Genomic DNA, 21,109 nt, shown 5'->3' with positions numbered 1-21,109 from the left:
ATTTACGTCTGAACCCAGTTAAGGGTTCAATATAAACTTTTAAGATTCTGGTAGACAATGTGGAGATACACGCATCTTGTGGCCATCCCAGGTGGAGCCTGATATGTAAGTTCTCTTGCTGATTAAAACTGTCATCTGGGGGCACCTGGGTGGCTCAGGCAGTTAATTGCCCAACTCTTGATTTCAGCTCAGGTCATGATCTCACCTTTGTGAGATTGAGCCCTGCAACAGGCTCTATGCTGACAGCGCAGAGCCTGCTTGGGATTCTCCCTCCCTCCTTCTCTCTCTACCCCTCTCCTGTGCTCTCCCTCTGTCTCTCTCTCTAAAAATAAATAAACATTTTTTAAATTAAAAAACCACACCAAACCAAACAAAACAAAAACCATGCCACCTGCCACTCTTGAGTGGCCTGCCTCTTTCTCCAGTCAGTCTTTCCTTGTCCCCTGCCTTGGGGACCAGTTTCAGATTAGACCAAGGGGGCGCCCAAGGAGGTTGTGACCCAACAGATGAGCACAAACGTTCCCCTTATTTCCCTTATATGTATTTAGAGTATTTGTTTAAATTTATAGTTATCTGTTTGGAGTAATGCTTCATTACTTCATTTGTGGCAGTCCTCTAGATAAGCGGAATGTGCTTCTATAAACAGCAAATGTAAACCTCAATAATGTATTTTGATAAACATGTTTCTAAAACATTATACATTTGTCTGCCTTTGAAAACAGTATGCAATTTAAGGAGGTCTCAGAAATTTTTGGAGCAGTAAGAAGCCTATCTTCTTGAAAATTCTTCTGTTTCTTGCTGATATGATTACCATATAAAACAAGGATAGGGGATTGCTGTGACTTGTCTGTGACAGTTTTCTCTGCCCAATCACAGCCCCATTTGGGGATGAGAGCTCTCCCTGGTTGTGCTGGCTTGTTATGCGTAATGGAGTTGAGGGTGAGGAGAGATGGAAGGCTGGCATGAACAGAGAAGCCACATGCACTTCTTTATGAGCAAAGGAGAAAGAAAACTGCCACCCCTCACATGCGAATCTGAAGAAACAAGAACATGTATAGGGATATTCAGATTCAGAAGCTTAAGTGAGAATTCTGTGCATGAGTGATCACAAAACATTTCCTGCCTTCAAACCCCAAGGGAACCTAACTCATTCCTGTGAAAGTATTTCCACTCAAGCCAATGAACCCATCAGTGGCATACAAACTCATACAAAGGACTGGTGAAAAAGAGCAAACATGGTACTTACAAAGCTGTCCCATTATTGTCAATGGCAAGGTAGTGACAATATATCAGCACATTGATGACACAGCCCATTCAAAACCACAGGGAAGAAGTAATGGATATTAAGTTCTAATAACTTTATTTTTTTAATCTTAGAAGCATTCAAATCCTTTTTTTTTCTCATTATTTTAGGATGAGACACAAATCTGAATAGTCTGGTTCCAGTTTAGTAGAAACTGTGATTCAGCTGTATTCACGCCCCTTGTCACATTCAGGCATATTTGAATCTCTATGTGTATCACAAGCTTAAAATCTCCTGCCATCTTCTCATTCCTGTCATATAATGTCTCTCCAGAAGACTAGTAATATTCAGACTGAAGATTATTTATTGAGAAAAGATATGAGTGATTAGTGCTGTTCAAAAAAGATTAACACAAATTTCTAAACGTTGCAGATATAAAAAAAAATGGCTTGTTATCAGCTCACCTCTGGCTTTTCATTTATGGATTCTAATTTTAGAGACAAATCCTATTCCCAGGCTCTTGATCGCTTTGTAAATCTTGAATTTACTCCTATCAATGGAGTTGGTTCTTTTAATTTAACTCTCTTGTCTTGAGCATTTCATATTTTACAATCCTCAGTGGTCACAAACACCTACCCTCATACAGACAACATTTGGTCAGGAATCAATTTGGACAGCTTAAGTATTCTATTCTAAAAATGTTACCCAGTAAAACTACATAACAAAGAGCTTTCCAATCATACATATGCACAGAGCAACCTAGTCTTGTGAGGTAAAGTTGAGAGCTCTTAGGTATCATCATGCCCAGACAAGTCAATTGAAAATGAATTCTAGTGGGCAGTTGCCAAAACACATTTCATTTGCCCCGTGAATAACCTGTAAAACAGGTCTTCTCAGACTATCTCCCTTGGGAGTGCAGCTTATTTTATTATTTTATTTTAATTTTATTTTATTTTATTTATTTATTTCGAGGGAGAGAGAGAAAGAGCATGAGCAGGGGAGAGGCAGAGAGAGAGGGAGAGAGAGAGAATCCCAAGCAGGCCCTGGTCTGGCTCAGTCAGCACTTGCCTACTTGGGGCTAAAACTCCTGAACCATGAAGTCTTGACCGGAGCCTCAATCAAGAGTCAGATGCTTAACACACTGAGCCACGCAGGCTTCCAGGTAGTGTAGTATATTTTTTTTAAATATTGAAGAATTGATTTCTTTTGTTATTCCTAAGAGACAGTATTCATTGAAAATTTTAATGAGAACTGGAACTAAAATCCATGAGAACTTCAGAAAAGTTTCAGGTGATCTATACAGGTAAGTAATTGCTGGAGGCTCTCCTTTGACTCCTCTCTCTGCCCTCAAGCTTGCATGGCTACTAGCTACAAAAGCTTTCAAATTGTTCTTCCCACTTGCACCCCCCTCCTTCCTAAGATTCTCCACAGAATCTTCTAGTGTCCATGAAATTATTTTCCTGGAAAACATGTTGAAAATACCACATAGCTGTTCAAAAACGAACAGTGGCTCATCATTAGGAAAATTTGTTCTCTTCATCACAAGAGTAAACGTAACTTTCCATTACGACAATCCTTTGATATGGAATGTTCTCTCCCATTTTTTTCTGCCAAATCAAACTCTATATGTTACTCACTGTTCACCTCCTACATTAAACTGTTCCTCTCGAAATTAATCTGACAGTTGTAATTCCTCTCATTTACATTTCCTAAGTACTTCTTTATGTTACATGAGTCTCACTATTGCACAATTTTAGATTTTGGAATAACATTCTGTCAACTCGTATTTTGTCTCCCAATCTAACTTGGAAATGTCTTTAAATCTGAATCACAGTATTCCTCTTTAATTTTGTTTTAGCTTTGTCATTTCTCAGTAGTACAAGATGTTAGCATGGTATATATTTATATATATATTTCTCCATCCATTTACTTTTAATCTGTGTCTTTATATTAAAGTGGGTTTCTTGTAGACAACCTATAGTTGGGTTGTGTTTTTTGAACCACTTTGATAATCTCTGTTTTTTCAATTGCTGTATTTAGACCATTGATGTTCAAAGTGATTATTGATATCATTGGGTTAATAGTTACCATATTTGTTACTGTTTCTGTTGGTTGCCCTTGTTCTTTGTTCCTATTTTTGTCTTCCACTTTTTTTATGACTTTTATAGTTTTATTTTTATTTTATTTATTTTAATTTTTTTAACGTTTATTTATTTTTGAGAGACAGAGAGAACATGAGCAGGAGAGGGGCAGAGAGAATTCAAAGTAGGCTCCAGGCTTTGCACTATCAGCACAGATCCCAGCACAGGATTCGAACTCATGAACTGTGAGATCATGACCTGGGCCAAAGTTGGACGCTTAACCAACTAGGCCACCCAGGCGCCCCTGACTTTTGTAGTTTTAATTGAAGATTTTGTGTGATTCTATTTTCTCTCCTTTCTTAACATGTAGGTTATACTTTTTAAATAATGTTTTTAGTGGTTCCCCAGAGTTTGTAACATACTTTTACAGATAATCCAAGTTCACTTTCAAATAACACTATATTGGGGTGCCTGGGTGGTCGGCTGGTTGAGCATCGACTTTGGCTTAGGTCATGATCTCACCATTCATGAGATTGAGCCTTGCATCAGGCTCCATGCTGACAGTTGGAACCTGCTTGGGATTCTGTCTCCCTGTCTCTGCCCCTCCCCACTTCATGCACTCTCTCTTTCTCTTTCAAAAATAAATAAATAAACTTTAAAAAATAAATAAACAACACCATACCACTTCACAGGTAGTATAGAACAAAATAATCCTAGTTCCTTCATCTCATCCTTTGTATCATTACTGTCATTCATTTCACTGTATATAAGGATATGTAAATAGATAGATAGATACACATATAAGCATACATAATCAAATACATTCTTGATACATTATTTTGAGCAAACTGTATTTGTTAGATCAATTAAGAATAAAAAACATAAAAATTTTCTTTTATCAACACTTAGCCCTTTTTGAATATTATCCCTTTCTTATGAAGATCAAAGTTTCACACATACACTGTTTCACTTCTCTCAAGAATTTCTTTTAAAAATTATTGCAAGGCAGCTCTACTGGCAACATATCCCTCTTCTTCCCTTCTCCCCCACCCGAGAAAGACTTTATTTCTCCTTAAGTTTTGAAGGATAATTTCACAGCATATAAAATTCTGGGTAGTATTTTTTTTTTCTCTCTCAACACTTTAAGTATTTCACTCTACTCTTCTTGCTTGCATGGTTTCTGAGGAGAAGTCAGATGTGATTCTTATCTGTTTCTTCTGTAAGTGAGGTATTTCCTCCTCCCCCTCAGGTTCCTTTTAGGACCCCCACCCTTTATTCTTGATTTTCTGTAGTTTGAAAATATATGCCTATGTGTAATTTTTGATCATATATTCTGCTTGGTGTCCTCTAAGCTTCTGGGATCTGTGGTTTGGTATCTGACATTAGTCAGGGAAACTTCTGAGTCATTTCTGTTTCAAATATTTCTTCTGGTCCTTTCTCACTTTCTTCTCCTTCTAGCGTTCCCATTTTGCGTATGTCACACATTTTCTGCTTGCCCCCAGATCTTGGATATAATGTTTTGTTCTTGTTCAGTCTTTGTTCTCTTAGCTCTTTAGTTTCCAAAGATGCTATTGCTAGATATTCTAGCTCAGAGATTCTTTTTTCAGCCATGTCCAGTCTCCTAATAATTAGACCATTAAAGGCATTCTTTATTTCTGTTACAGTGTAGTTTGTATCTGGTATTTCTTCTTTCTAGTTTTACCGGGATTTCTATCTTTCTCCTTACATTGACCATCTGCTCAGGCATGCTAATTTATTCATCACTGCCCTTACTATAATTGTTTTCATTTCCAGACTGATTATTTGAACATCCCTACCCTATCTGGTTCTGATGCTTGTTTTATCTCTTAAAACTGTATTTTTTTTTTGCCTTCTGGTATGCCTTGTAACTTTTTCTTGGTAGACAGACATGAGGCCCTGTGTAAAAGGAAATGCTATAAATAGGCCATTAGTAACATCATGATGAGGTGTGGGAAGAGGGGATGTGTTCTATAGTCCTGTGTTTAGGTCTATCTATCTTTCGGTGGGCCCATACTTCTGGATTGTGAACATCACAAGGGTTTCTCAGATTTTTCTCCCACATTAGATGAAACAGAATGAGCTGGACATGGGTATTTCCCTTCTCCAGGTCAGTTAGGCTTTGCCAATACCCTGACAAGTTAGGGTTTGGTTAACTAGTTTTCCCTGAAGTCAGGCCACGTTGAGAAGACCCGAGTGCCCAGGTATATTTTTAAATGGTTCTTTACCCCACCCTTCATCCCCCCATTGGAAGCTGGAGGAGATTTTTCTCCAACATTTACTATAAGAACCTGGTTGAGTTTCTGGAAGTAAACTTCACAACATTTTGGGGACCCCTGTGACTGAGGTCCCCTGGAGTTTTTAACTCTCAGACTTTTCCACACTGAGCCACCAGCAATTCAATTACAGTTCAGGTTCTCTTCCCTGGCACTGGTTCATGTGGCTGTTACTTCAGGCGAGTCTCTGCTCTGTTAAGCATTGACTCTCAATATTTACCTGTCATTCTCTCCAGTCCTGTGTCTTCCCTATTCTTATGAATCCAAGAAGACTTGTTGATTTTTTCAGTCTGTTCACCTTTTACTTGCTGTTAGGAGGGGATGGGTACTTCTAAGGTCCTTACTTGGAGAGCCAGGAACTGGAAGTTTCCCAATGGAATGAATATAGCAAGGAATATAAATCAAGCATCCAAACAGAAAGACAGCTAAAACCACACCTTAGGGGAACTATTCTGGGTATGTTGGTAATGTCAGATCAGTGGGATATCTAAACTGCATTAACAAGTTGATGTCTTTCAGGGAAACACAAATACAGTAAAAAATTCAGGATTCTGATCTAAGGCAACAGTTAAGTCTAAGATTAGGGTTAAGTCTATGTGTTTCATTACAATTCCACATTTAATCATTGCTAAGACATCAATGAGTTTCTATTAATTTTTTTTTAATTTTTTGTTTTCATTTTTAATGAGTCAAGAGATTAAATAATGATTCAGTGATATTGGGATATATTGCATACATTGTAGAATAATATATTATTATTCATAGTATGATAAGTTATCACATCTAGAACTTAACATTATTAACATTGAATTTCAGGCCAATGATGTTATAACCTTAGTCTATACACACAGATAAGAACTTTATCTGTGTGGCAGTTGAACATTTTTGGGAGGCAAAGCAAGAAGAGGAAAGAAAAAAAAAGTGTAAAATATTTCAGGACCCAGGAACAAATTGGAAACTTCTAAATTCATTTTTATTTAATGTTTGTTTATTTATTCATTCATTCATATTTTTTTTTTATTTTAGAAAGAGAGAGCACAAGCAGGAGAGGGGTAGAGAGAGGGAGACAGAGAATCCCAAGCAAGCTCCACACTTTCAGCTCAGACCCTGACACAGGGCTCAAACTCAAGAACTGTGAGATCATGATCTAAGCCAAAATCAAGAGTCAGATGCTTACCTGACTGAGCCACCCAGTTGCCCTAAAAGCTTCTGTGCTCTTAACCAATCTTATTCTTCCCTCATGATCTATACCAGCACTTCAAGTTCAGCTCTGGTGATCAAACTCCCTTTCCCATACTGTCTTTCATTCCATTTGCTTTTTTTTTTTTTTTGACATATAACATTATATTAGTTCCAGATTTACAACATAATGATTCAATACAGGCATATATTGCAAAATGATCACCATAGTAAGTCTACTTAGCATCCATCACCACATATAGTTAAAATTCTTTTCTTGTGATAAGAACTTTTAAGTTCTACTCTCTTGGAAACTTTCAAATATGCAATGCAGTATTATTACCTATAGTCATCATGCTGTACATTACATCCCATTTGTCTTTAGTTTCCATATAGAAAAATAAGCTTTAATATGTAATAGCCTAATGTACTTGCCCACAGCAAAAGAGGATTTTAATTTAAAGAGAATTCTCAGGCAACCAGTAGTAAGAGAATGATTTCAATCATGTTGTCTTCAAAATAAATATACAGCACTCCAAAATGAGTTGTCTTTATTTCACACTTATGCTACTGGGGAAAAAAAATTGTCACTGGATGACTATCACTTAAAGGCCATATTCTTTGTTCAAATGAAAGAAAATGAAATAATTTGGAGTTTGAAAGAACAAGAGATAATTTGACAATAAAATTTAGAATTGAGTTTGTTCTGAAATGTCCTTATCACACTTGAGAATAATCCTCTCCAACCACTTGAGGTAAAAGCTTCCTTCCACACAAAGAAAAGAAATGGATTTTAAATAAGAGGATTTTCAGACTCTGCTATATCCCATTCTTAGAGAGAGCTAAGCAAGTACATCAGCACTACAGATTTGGTTAGTTCAAAACAAAGTACATAAAAAGAGAACAGATAAACAACATAAATAGACTTCTTAAATAAAAACAGCACATCTGTATAGCTAATTTATTTCTAAAAACTAACATACAATAAAAACAATAGGTAAATGGCACTTATATTGCTCCTTCAAAGTCACACTCATAAAAATAAAATGAAAGAAAAAGCCCAGGAGACAGACTCACCTGAATCCATATTTCTTTAATCCAGTGGCCTTTTGACATTATAAAACTTTATTTCAGAGCAACCTTATCTTTCCAAATGTATAGACTTTAAGTCACAAAGTCATAAGTTTAGACTGTATAGGTCCTCAAACACATTATATGTTTAATGAAAGTAAAGGAAATGCCGTTTCTCAATGTTTTAGATGCTACTATTGCATTAATCATATAACATAGCAATGAACCAACAATTAGCATCTTCTATGTGCAAACCACTGTTTTAGGTGCAGAAATTGTCTTTTAATTTGTTTTATATTTACACTTACAAAGTTATATGCATAACTAAATATAATTCAAAACTAAGCAAACAAGTGCTGTCATAAAACTGTCCATTACTATGGAAGGACAAAGGAGGGAAGTCATTTAAGATACAATTTTTAAACTAAATTGAGCATTTTTCTATGTCTTGGTCCATCTTTTTTTTTTTTTTTTGCAGTTATATAAATTCTAAGTGTGAATCGTTCCATAGACACCTTCCAACATTTGATAGTATTAGGAATGGCCTATTTATCTTTAAAACAACACTAGGGACCTAGAGTATCACTCATTTGAGTCTCCCTAGCACAATTTCTTCTACTAGATCTTACTGTTTATTAATCTCTTACTTCAGTGTTTGAAAGCTTAGCTGAGAATATATTATCCTAGTAGATATATATCCTAGATATATATATATATCTATATATAATAGATAAATCCTAGTAGACATATCTCAGAAAATATATCATAAACAAAATACCTAATATATACTTACAGAAATGTGTTATGGACTTCCATTTTAGAAATGGAACAGTATAAAGTAACAAATTTGCACTTTGCTTCTCTGGAAAAAAAAACAGCCATTTTTATTTAGAATCATAATAAAAACCTCTCATTTCTGGAACTCTTGAGGCCCTATGTGCTCATAATCAAGCATCCAAAAAACCTCCAAAGGTTCTTTTTTCTTTTTTTTGGACCTAAGAAGGAAACTAAATCTATTTTTGCCTCTGTGTCTTCCTGTGTTCTCCTGTGCATTTAATCTTTATTGCCTCTCAAATTTTAGAAGATTTGTTTGGGAACCTCTCTTATGACATGTTTTTTTTATTGCACATTTATTAAATACTTATAATTTGCCAGTAATGTGCTGTAGACAGAAATATCTGTCAGAAAATTTTGAAGATAGTTTTCATAACTCCCCTTTACTAAGATGGAATACAGCTCAGGCTCAGTGTAAGTAATTTACCACAGGTTACATAGATATAAGCAAAAGACCCAACTATCCAAATGCATCTAATACAACATCTTGTGCTTTCTCTTCAACGTTCTATTTAGGAAAAATATGTAGATCTCCTGAAACATTTGTATATGTTGATATCAAAGAGACCAAAGCCCATAGGGATCACTGCCTCTATTAAGTTTCCTATCTGTAGGACAAAAGTTTCTGGAAGAGAAGCTGAGGACTAGATTGTGTCTTACTTGACCACTTCTTCCCAAGAAATAAGCTTCTGCTTCAAAGGTGAGGACAAATTAGAAATCATAAATCACAATGAGTAGTGAAAGGTGTGTATGCATGTGTTTGACTTAAACCAAACCCATAGGTCATTCATAACAGCTTAGAACCATGCTAAATGCTACAGATTCAGCATTGAGTAAAGCAATTCTAGCCCTAAGGCTCAAACTACAAGTATGTTTACCTGTGAAAGGCAATGAATGTGGCCAATGTACAGCGGTGTATAGCCAAGTACCTAGAACTGGGTTTGGTTCATTTCAATAATCATGTTTTGAATTCAGTTGAATTCAATGAAATTAATATCATACTCTTTTCTCCACAACAAGGGATTTAAAAAAACACCACATTAAATATTTTATTTCCATCAAAACATCAGGACATTCCCTATTTTATATATGATGTAAGAGCATTATAATTTAGTTTACCAGCTGAACATATAGCACTTTTTACTTGCAATGCATGAAGGAACTGCACTGCTAGGTATGCTCAAAAATAAGGTAATAATAAGTAATAGAGAAAGTGGCCTAATGTTTTCTAATTGCAACACCTAATTCTTCCCCTGCTGAATTTCACTCCGTAGGTCTAATATGTAAATACTTCTAATAATGAGAATACCATTACATCAATTCTGACTTATGTGTCTGAGGTTGCCATCAGACAGAGGGGTAACCTGGCTAGAGAAAAATAAAACTCTTTAAAGTCAGAACATTGTCAGTATGAGTCTCGGCCATGTCACATTCTTCGTGAGTCTGGACTAATACTATTTGGGATTGTTATTATTTTGTAAATTAGTTCCCACTGCAGACCCTTTCTTAAGACTGGGGAAATTTGACAGAATTGACAATGAGGAAACTTGTTTAAGATAAAAAGGGCCAATGGAAATTAAACCAGAAGAAAGGGCTTCCTGGAATGGAAATGGAGGCCTCAAACACACCTCGTGTCAGACTTTACCTGCATTCAAGACAATGGTGCTCCATTGCCATGGAGATGCTACTGAGCTCATCTCAATAGTAACTCACATTGTGGCAATATTGATGATGATGTCAATGGGGTTAATATATATTTAGATTCCATCCTCACAGTTTGCACTACATGTATAAGAAATATACATATGTTAATAAGATGTAGATCTAATTGAATCAGGATGAGAGATTGTTTTCTTGTACATTGAGCACCTGTTTACACAGAGCCATTCAGTGCAGAGTCTATGAATAGAACTTAGGAATAAAAACATGATTATTTCCTATGTCTTTTTTACTTTTAAGAGGCCACAAATGCCTTTATGGAGAGTCATATTTTCAAATGAGCATTTATTTCCTTTTTCTTCTTTACTGTGTGGTGTGGTATTTGAGAGCATATCTATTCATGAATGAAAGCTTCCCAAACAGTCGTATACGCTTTTAGCCACAAAAATGGATTTGAGTTGCAAAATTCACATACACTAGATATGTTTCACAGGATTTTTATGTTTTTTCTCAGTTTCTCATTTCAGAAGTCCCTGAATGACTGAATACTCATCCTTTGTTTTACCTTCTGATTAATGTAGTTGTAACACTTTTCTTGAGTAGCAGATTGTGAAGCTGGGCAGGACATAAATGTTCTGTCTTCAGCTTTTAAAAGGCAGAAATTTGTAAGGAAATTTGTTTCCAAATACTAATGTCTTTTTCTTATTTTGTTCTTTGGTCTATTGCTAAAAACCCATATAGCTCAATATGTCACCATTTTCTGTGTGTTCCATAATTTTTAAATGACAGCCTTGTTTTAGGACTGAGGTTGATATGCATCTGACCCAGAAGAATCACAATAACTTAAAACACATTTTGTGGTTTCATGTGCCCTGGTGTAATTGTGATTTGATTAAGGTAAAGATAAAGCAAGTGAGCACTGTGTGGCTACCCCTCGGCCTTCTGTCTGCTGCCCAGATGGGCAACTGACCTTAAATAACAGGCCTAATCTCTCCTGGAAGCAAAGTGAACTTCCAAAGATGTATATAATTTATTTCATGCTATCACTTACAAAGCATAGGCTAATAGGGGGGAGTAATATCTTGTGCGATGAACAATTCTAAGTGCTTTCTAGGTTAAGTGTCTCACTTTTTGCACAAGATAATAATGTAAATTAGAAACCACAATCCTATGCATATTGTTATGCATATAAGAACATTGAAGTTCATGAAATTTAAATAATACAAGATCCTGTAGCATTGATGTGGTTTCAGAGTGGTGGAGGTCCAGAGCTGAGGGCCATGAAAGAAGTCTTAGATGTCTTTGGTGTAAAACGGTGATTTTATTAAAGTACAGGGGACAGGACCCAGGGGCAGAATGAGCTGCACTGGGGTTGTCAAGAGTGACTGATTATATACTATGGAGCTGGGGGACATAAAGGCAAAAGGGAGGCCTCCAGAAGGACTTTCATATGCTAAAAAGGGCTCTTAAGATACTGGAGGTCTTGTTATTGCTGAGCTAAAGTTATTTTCCCTCTAGTAAGGCATTATCATTAAGACAGTAGGGGGTTACTGGAGGAATGTTTTACACTATCTCAAATATTTGTCAATAGTGTGCTGGTAATAAAGAAATTTAATTTTATTTATGTTTTCATCTTGCCTTTGTTTCCCACACCACCATGGAGGGGAAGGTGATGTTAGGATTCCAGGAAATTGAGTCTATGTGATGAAGTTTTGGGGTGATGGTGGGGTTGTCCTGAACTGATGGCCAAGAAAGAATTCTTGAAGACGTCTTTGGTGCAAAAAGCTGATTTTAATAAAGCATGGGGACAAGACACATGGGCAGGAAGAGCTGCACTGGGGTCCTGTTGGGTAACTCATTATATACTCTCAGGTTGGGAGGGGGTCAGGGATAGAATAAGTCTCTAAGGTATTTTGGAGGCAGGGTTTCCAGGACCTTGAGAGGCTAGGTGTTGCTAGGGAAATGCTATTTATTAGTGTTTAATAAAACCTCAGTCATGAGACCCTTCAGATGTATATCACAGGCCATAATATTGGAGTATGATTGCCAGCATATATCTTGGGGCAGTTGAGATAAAGGAAGGAGACTTCTAGGATCCTCAAGGTTGGGATAATGTTAAGCTAAGATTCTCTTTTGCCCCTAGCAAAGCGTCATCATAGAGGCAGCTGAGCTCCTAGAGGGAGGTCACTCTGCCGGTTTCAAGAACTTGTCAATAGGCTATAGGCAGTACGGAATTTAATTCTTCATTTGCCCTAGTTTCCCACATTACCATGGCAAGCACTTAAACCCCTTTCCTCGTTCTTGGGTAGCCAAGAGTGTCCAAGGAATATCACACATATCTCACCTGGGGGTGTGGGAGGTGCTTTTAGCCTGTATTGTGCCCTAAGCTTGCCCCAAGCTCCCTCATCATATGGATTTCTGTAGTTAGGCTATGGATAAGACTGCCTTTTTCTTGTAATTTACTGAGACATTAGTAAACTGATGGAGATTCACGTCCTGTGTGACTGTGATCTCTATCAGTTAACCGTTGGTTTTTCCCTTTCCTTTCTTCTTGGGCAGGCAAGGGTGGCTGAGGAATATCACATATATCCCACCTGTTGGGGAAGGGGTTTGCAGGGTGTCGGTTTGCCTTATGCTCCCTCATCAGCATGAAGAATGCTAAAGAAAAGTTAGATTCAACCCTGGACTGGTTGGAAGCCAAGGCCTACAATTTTTCCTGGTCACCTCACCACCTCCCATTACCTTCCAGTTAAACTTGAAGAGAAATTTTAAAACAAAAAAAATGCTTTGAGAAATGCTCTCATTGTTATCACTAACAGGAGTCTAATAATGACAATATAATTAAAACCTAAATATCTGGCTCTGTTCTCCCACTGCTGTAAGCTTCTGTCCTAGCCTTGCATCCTCTAATTGATGAGGGAGCATAGGGCAAGCTGACAGGCCACAAAGGACCACCCCCATCCCCAGGTGGGTTATGTGTGATATTCCTAGGGCACTCCTGGCTGACCAAGAACAAAGGGGAAAAACAAATGGTTAACTGATAGAGATCATAGTCTCCATCACTCCTCCATATGATGTGGGAAACAAAGGCAGAAAGAAATGGCAGATAGAACTAAATTTCCTTATAACCTGCAGCCCTTTGACAAATATTTGAGGCTGGAGAGTAAAACCTTTCTCCAGGAACTTCCTACTGTCTTAATGCTAATGCTTTCCTAGAGGGAAAAACAACCCTAGCTTGACAATAGCTTGGCCTCCACTATCCTGGTAGTCTTCTTTAGCATATGAAAATCTCACTGGAAACTTCCCCTGGACCTCCCCCTAAACCCGTAATGTATAAGCAGTCTCAGGGCATGTCTTCCTGTCCACAGTCTTGTTCCCATGCTTTAATAAAACCACCAAAAAAGACATCTTCAGGAATTCGTTCTTGGTTATTGGCTCTGGACCCCACAAACCCCACTGTCATCCCCAAAACCTCATCACAATGACTTGATGAGCCCAGGAGACTAAGGTTGATTTAAATTGAAAGTGGAACTTAGGGTTTAGTCATTATTTCTACAAGTAAGCCATAATGTTGTCCAGATTTAAGTCTATATATTAAGTTCCCAGAGCATAGAACACCAATGGTGGAATTAAGTTTTATGATTCTGTTCATGGTGGGGAAATTGAACTTCTGGTAAAAAAAAATGTAACCATGACAATTAACATATGACATATGCTGAAAATTAGTTCAGGTGCATTAATGTTGAAAGACAGATTAATTTCAGCATAACATCAAGAGACATTTAAGGTGTAAGGTCTTTTATTTTAGTAACATGGAGACTGGAATCATTGTAGGAGCTGGAACACTGAGCTCTGTGTTGTCCAGGGATCCATGAGACATTCAATTTAATTAACTATACAACTGAACTTGAGGTAAAATCTGACCTGAACCTGAAAGTGAGCCAGGATAAAATGGAACTGTTATGTTATTTCAAAAGAGCAATCAATAGAAGAGAATTCATCTTTCAAAACCAAGTTTCAATTTTGAAACTAACCTGTTTCTAGTGATTGATAAATAAGAAATTAGAAAGGCAAAGTTCCATTTAACAGCTCCAAAAAAGGTAATTTGGAAGATATTGATGACTTGTATAGTTTTACAGATTAAAACCTTGAAACGTTAAGTTGTTTTATATCAATGCCCTTAAGTAATCATCATGTTACATTTGTGAAAATCTAAAGTATAGAAGTCTAAAAGCCAAGAGAAACATACAGGTTTTGTTCATCAGTTTAAAAAATGAAATATAGCAAGTATACTTTTATCCATTAATAGAAAGTGGTAACACTTCAACATTGGAGAAGAATAATGATCAGTATTTTAAAAGCACAAAAGGAGTCAATTATCATGTGTTATAGTTTAGAGCAAAGGATTTGTAATAAATTGAAGCGAATACAGTATAAAGCAGTAATTATCCCACAGTATCAAATGAAAAATCATTCAAATTGCATTTTAAAACTGACCTTAAAATTTGGGTGTTTGTTAGTACTGCTATACTATTAGAAACATAGTTTATTGTTAACCTGAATAAGATCTTGTTACCTGAAGAACACTATTTTATTTTTAATACACTTGCAATTTTATCTTAATAGGCAATATTAAGAATATTCTGTGCACCTGGGTGGCTCAGTTGGTTAAGTGTCCAACTTTGGCTCAGATCATGATCTCATGGTTTATGAGTTTGACTGTTGGGCTCTTGTGCTGACAGCTCAGATTCTGTGTTTCCCTATGTCTCCGTCCCTCCCCCACCCATGCTTTGTCCCTCTCTGTCTCAAAAATAAATACACATACTTTTTTTAAAAGAATATTCTGTTTAAATAATTTATTTTTTAAATCCTTACTTAGCCTCTAGCTATTGAAATTTGGATACCATCAGAAATTATGTCTACAGAATAATCAGCATGTTTGTGCAAGAAATAGAAACTGTTTAAAAACGCAGTTTGAATTTATTAAAATTTGCTCAAATGTCTACGACTAGAGTTCTTCTAGAGGATAGTTCTCTCTGTCTCAAAAAATCAGCATGTTAGATGATTTCCTCTTCTTTCTATTTTTTTTTTCCTGCTCCTCAGTGGGCTGTGTAAATAGTACTGGGACATGGGTCTTTCTTTTTTCAGAAATTTCAAATCTCTAACATTTGTATTTCTAACTTTTTTTTACTGTTTTATACCAATATTTACCTTAGCTGAATGCCCTCTGTTAATGTAAATTCAAGATTCAGTCATTAAAGTCTTTTGTATAAAAGAGACAAATACTCAACTAATATAAATTTAAGAAAATATTTCCCCCCCAAATTAAAAAGCTATGGTATAGATTGAGCCCCTTCCTGGATTCAAAAATCAATCAAGTTCATCAGGAATTTCTCTGTTCAACCCTCAACTATGTTATTTCTCTGATTTAGTTTAATTTTTAAGCCAGTTCTCCTTTGATGATGGCAAGGTGGTTACAGGCATACAAATACTCACATCACAAAAGCTCACTAACATTCTTAGTAAGATATGTGTTCCTTTCCAATAGGTCTAGAAAATGCCCATAATTTAATCAATCACCTGGCTTAGATCATTTGCTTCCTTTGAAACTAAGATAGTAGGGTCAGCCACATGCACACCCATAGGCTGAGTACCAGGAGGAAAATTCTATCAACACAAAATAAAGTTTACCTTAGAAGAATTAGGGAAAATAGAGGCACAGGAGGCACAACATACTTTGTGCTTTTTGTGTATCCAAAAGGGTCACATAAATTTCCAAAAGTTTGTTTCCTGGGCATTACTGTCATCTGCGTCTGCCAAAGAACCATGGCTGTCACTAAACAGAAAAATGTATGCTGCATAAGACTTCTGTCCAGAGCTCTCCATACATGTGTGCTTTGCAAAGAAAACATCCATCACCTTCTAATATCTTTTCTTTTTAATATCATTAAATTCTAGAACAGAGGCCTTCAATCTATAATCCTCCTCCTCATAAGAAAATGAAATTTTCTTGTCAATCAGACAGATCTTCAGTCTACTACCAAGTTTTCAATTCTCGTCCTTCCTCTCAAGTCAGTAAAGGACGCCATCAATTGATTCTCACCTCAACCATCAGTATTTGCTTTTCAAAATTAAAGTTAGTGAATAAATCAAGAACAATCTAACTGTGGAATGTCAACCTTTAGTGATCAGGGAGAGGAGGTACACTGGGGGATAAGACTGTTTAACATTTATTGTTGTGTAACAAAAGCTTCTAAAACTTAGTGACTTAAAAACCAATCATATATCATTCCTGATGTAAATATGGTTTGCTTGGACAGTTCTTCTGGTCTGGGCCAAGTTCAACATATTTAAGCCAGGTTTGTTTATGTGTCTATAGTCAGTTTGTAGGTAGGCTAGGGGTGACTACTCCAAAATAACCTCATTCAATGATTTGGTGATTGACTGGCTATTAGTTATGGAGGCAGGAGACCACATGCCTCAACACCCAGCAGGCTAGCAAAGCTCTATTCACATAGTGAGATCAGGTTACAAAAGGGAGGGCAGAAGGATCAAGGCCTATGCAGCCTAGGCTTGGAATTGGCAGGCTCTCACTTCTCCCACTTTTTATTGGCCTAAGAAATTCACAGACCAGACTCCATTCCATGATGGCTGAAGCCACACTGCTTGTGGATATGGAATATAAGGGAGAGAGGTGGGCTACTTATACATAAACAACTGAGCACAGTCCTCCTTCTTAACCAACTGATACTTTCAGCATTCTTCCTTGAGACTTTTTTTAGCCAAATCCAAAGTATGTGAGGTATGTTTTCTATCTTCCTACCTACTGCACGCAATTGTTTTGAAAGTTATTTTATAACTATATAATATAGGTTACCATTTTCCTAGCCTCCAAGAACAATTTCTTCACATGTGTCAAACTTTGCTAAAAATTTCCTCTCCTTTTTTTCAGCCTCAAATGGCTCCTCAGAGCAAGGTTTTTATTATTGCAAGTACCCATTTCAGGAACCAATTTCTATATCAGTTATCAATTGTTGTGTAATAGTAACTTAAAAATATTTATATTATTTATAAGTAATTCTCTATTGCTCCCCTGTTTGCATATCACATGCTGTACTAATCTGGATTAAGCCCTGCTAATCTCAGCTGGGATCTGCCACGTGCTGTGGTCACTTGGCAGGTTGGCTGGAGACTGAGTGACTATAAAAAGCCACATTCATGTGTCTGTTGATTGGCTGGCTGGTAGCTGAGGCAATAGTGGTGATGGTGCCATATGATAAATGTCATGCAAAACATATTCATATGGTGGTAGCCGAGTTCCAAGAAAAATAGTTAAAGCACAAAGGTGTTTTGAGGCCTAGACTCTATAGAGGTATACCATCAGTTCTGCCACATTTTATCAATAAAAGGAAGTGGAAGTGACAGTGCCAGGTCAGATTCAAGGGGCAGACAATTCTACTTCACCTTTTGGTGAGAAGAAATGTGAAGTTATACTCAAAGGTTCGGACATAGGTGTGAAGAATCATGTCCATTTTTGTAAGCTGACTATTGCTATGATTACCAATGTTTGGAACATGAGTTGCCATTAACATTTATTTTATAGCTATTTCTTTTTTGTCGTTAGTTTGTTATTTTCTTTTTCTTGTTTGTATGTGAGTATGGTAGACGTGGTGTTACATTAGTTTTAGTTTACAATATAGTGATTCAACTTCTCTATACATTTTGTTCATGCTCACCACAAGTATGGCTACCGTTTGTCACCATACAATATTATTAAAGTATTATTGACTATGTTCCCTTTGCTGTTCCTTTTATTCCCGTGACTTATCCATTCCATAACTGGAAGCATTTTCTATTTTACTGAACTATTATTTAAAACATTTCAACGGGGCACCTGGGTGGCTCAGTCGGTTAAATGTCTAACTTCAGCTGAGGTCGTGATTTCACAGTTCGTGAGTTCAAGCCCCACATTGGGCTCTGTGCTGACAGCTCAGAGCCTGGAACCTGCTTTAGATTCTGTGTCTCCCTCTCTTTCCGCACCCCACCAGCTCACACTCTGTCTCTCTCTCTTTCTCTCTCTCTCTAAAAAGTAAATAAACATCAGAAAGAAAATAAAGTAGTTTTAAAAATAAAATAAATAAATAAAATATTTCACAGTTTATGCTCAACTTGTCATTTAGGATTGGAGAATAAAATGTAATGTGTTTTCAATATTCTAAATTTTGTTATAAGTTAAAAGTAGGAACTCAAGAACAAGGAAGTGTGAACTCAAAATACAATTATTAAGAGTGATAATCTAAAAAATATTTTTATCTTCTATTTGGTGACCTTGAAAAAGTCAGACAAGTTATAATTCTATTATTTGTTCAAAACATATGATGTAATGAAATTAAGGAAATTAATACTAAATAAATTAGTTTTTATCTCCAAAACTAATAAATCATCATAATAACTATTTGAGGAAGTTGATCATGGTTAGAAATGAATACTCCAGATCTCGTAAACATACCTTTTATTTTGGGTTTTATTGTTGGATGAGAGAGGAAAAGTGGTGGGTCCTTGCTCTGGCAATTACTCAAGGACATGGTTGGTCCTATGGCAGAATGTGAGTAGTGAGAGCTTTGGTCAGCTTCAGAGTTCCACCATTCTGACATCAAGATTTTTACCTGTGGTCTACCGAGGGTAGAATATGGCATTGGAGAGTCTCTTTTTTAGCTACAGGAAGATACAATGCAAACCCCTGTTTGTATCAGACAATTGGTCTTCTCTGCTGTCCTAAGAAAGTTGTACATCAATACTTCTGAAAAAAAATTAGAAAGCCTCTTCCCAACTTGCCCAACGAGGCAGAAATGAAAATTAGTGGATCATAGAGAAGTCATCTGGGAAGAGGTGGAGGAAAGCAGGCTTCTGTCACAGGTCAGGAGTAGAGGGACTAGAATAGAGGAAACTTGCAGTTTCCCAGCAGGGACAACATGTGAGAAAAGAACTGGAGTAAATATCATGTGTTTGAATTTCTTGAGTCTTATAATTACTTTGGAGGGAATCCCAGGAGAAGAGTAGATTTGCTAAGGATGCAAAATCACATTACATATATTTTGAAGATTAAAACAATAGTGGCCTTTTTTTTTTCTGATAGATCCCAAGCAGCGGAAATGGGTCATATCAGTAAAATAGATAATGGATTACATTAATGCTAAAGTCATTTCCTTGTCTGCAATGATCTTATTCCTAAGTGGAAATGCCAAGTGGAGGAAAAATGAAGTAAATAAAATAGGCTGTAGATAGTACAAGGCAAGATACAAATATCTAAACAGCTGAAAATGCTTTGAAATATGAAAATTTTACCTCATGCTATTATGCATATTCAATAAAACAATTGGCATGTAACATTTAAAAAAAATAATCTATAATTTATTATTAACTGAAATACTAAGACAAATTCAAAGCACCCTTTCCATAATGACACAATAAAGTGCCATAGGATTGGATGTCACAACACAATTTGCTTTTCCCTGCCCAGAGCGAAATTTGGTCTGAAAAACGTGGTTGTCCAAGATTGCTTACACTGTAAAAATTGAGCAAGAAAATAGAGTTAAACTTTGTGTGCAGCAACTATTCGTGCTGTCAGCAGGAGCAAAATTTACCACCAAAGTAAAGTCTGAAGAGTCAAATGTACTGTCATGTAGAAGTCAAACAGCCCTCCCTCCCGAGATTTTCTTAGATTCCTAATAAAAGTCTTTGGCAAGAACTGCCAGAGCTTATGGTTTAATGAATATAGGTGAAAACAGACCCAAGTAGTAGCTTTTGTGTGGGAATGGAGTATTATTATTCTTGACATAAAATCTAGCGTGGGGGAGCTCAGATAACCCTGAGCTATACTCCAGGGATATCTACTCACTTTCATGCACATTTTGATAGGAGACATGTGATCCTACCTGACTCCTGTATGCCATATATATGTGTGTGTGTGTGTGTGTGTGTGTGTGTGTGTGTGTGTGTGACCTATAACCATATGCTGGCCATTTATCTTCTGGCCAACCTATTAATGAGGGGACTACCTTCCTTTTGAGAGAAATTCCTCATTAGGCATGTATCTTTGGTATATTCAGTCTTCTCAAATTCTACATCCTTAGTAGCTGCCCCACAGGGAACTAGGAAGATGTAAGGCAGGAAAGCTTCTTATCAACAAATAAGCCAACTTATTATCGATGATTGCTGGAAGCGAGCTATCCAACCAGCCTGATGGCAGGGCCAGGGCGGTCGACAGATGGGGACTGCATGGCAGCCCAATGACAGTGAAGCTTCTTGTACTCCTGCTTTTATGTAATTTGGCCTTAGCATTGGTCGGGGCAGCCCCCTCTACCAATGAAAGTACCTGGGGAATTGTCAGTTGGGGAATTGCCCATGACGGGCCCCCAGGGAAAGAACCATTGGGGAAAGAAATAAGAGTCCGCAGGGAAATCATGCAGCCCTACATCTAGTCCTTGCCACCCCCTATAAAGACTCCTCTATCTAAAGGAAGGATAGCCCCATATATTTCCCAGTCAAGGAGGGGGACAAATGGGTTCGAAACCCCCACTCCGGCAACAAAGGAATGTATCTATGGATATAAGTTACTCCAACCCCTAGGCCCACTTGGCCCCCAGGAGGCATTCCAGATGATAACTGGACCTGGTGGGTTAAGGTACAGAATGGTTTATTAGTTTCTAGGTATACATTGTCTCTCTGGGAGCACATAAGGCGTGGGT

This window comes from Acinonyx jubatus, chromosome B1, assembly GCF_027475565.1.
Source record: "Acinonyx jubatus isolate Ajub_Pintada_27869175 chromosome B1, VMU_Ajub_asm_v1.0, whole genome shotgun sequence".
NCBI lineage: Eukaryota > Metazoa > Chordata > Mammalia > Carnivora > Felidae > Acinonyx > Acinonyx jubatus.
The sequence above is the reverse complement of the archived record's forward strand: the minus strand, read 5'-3'. Positions refer to the sequence as shown.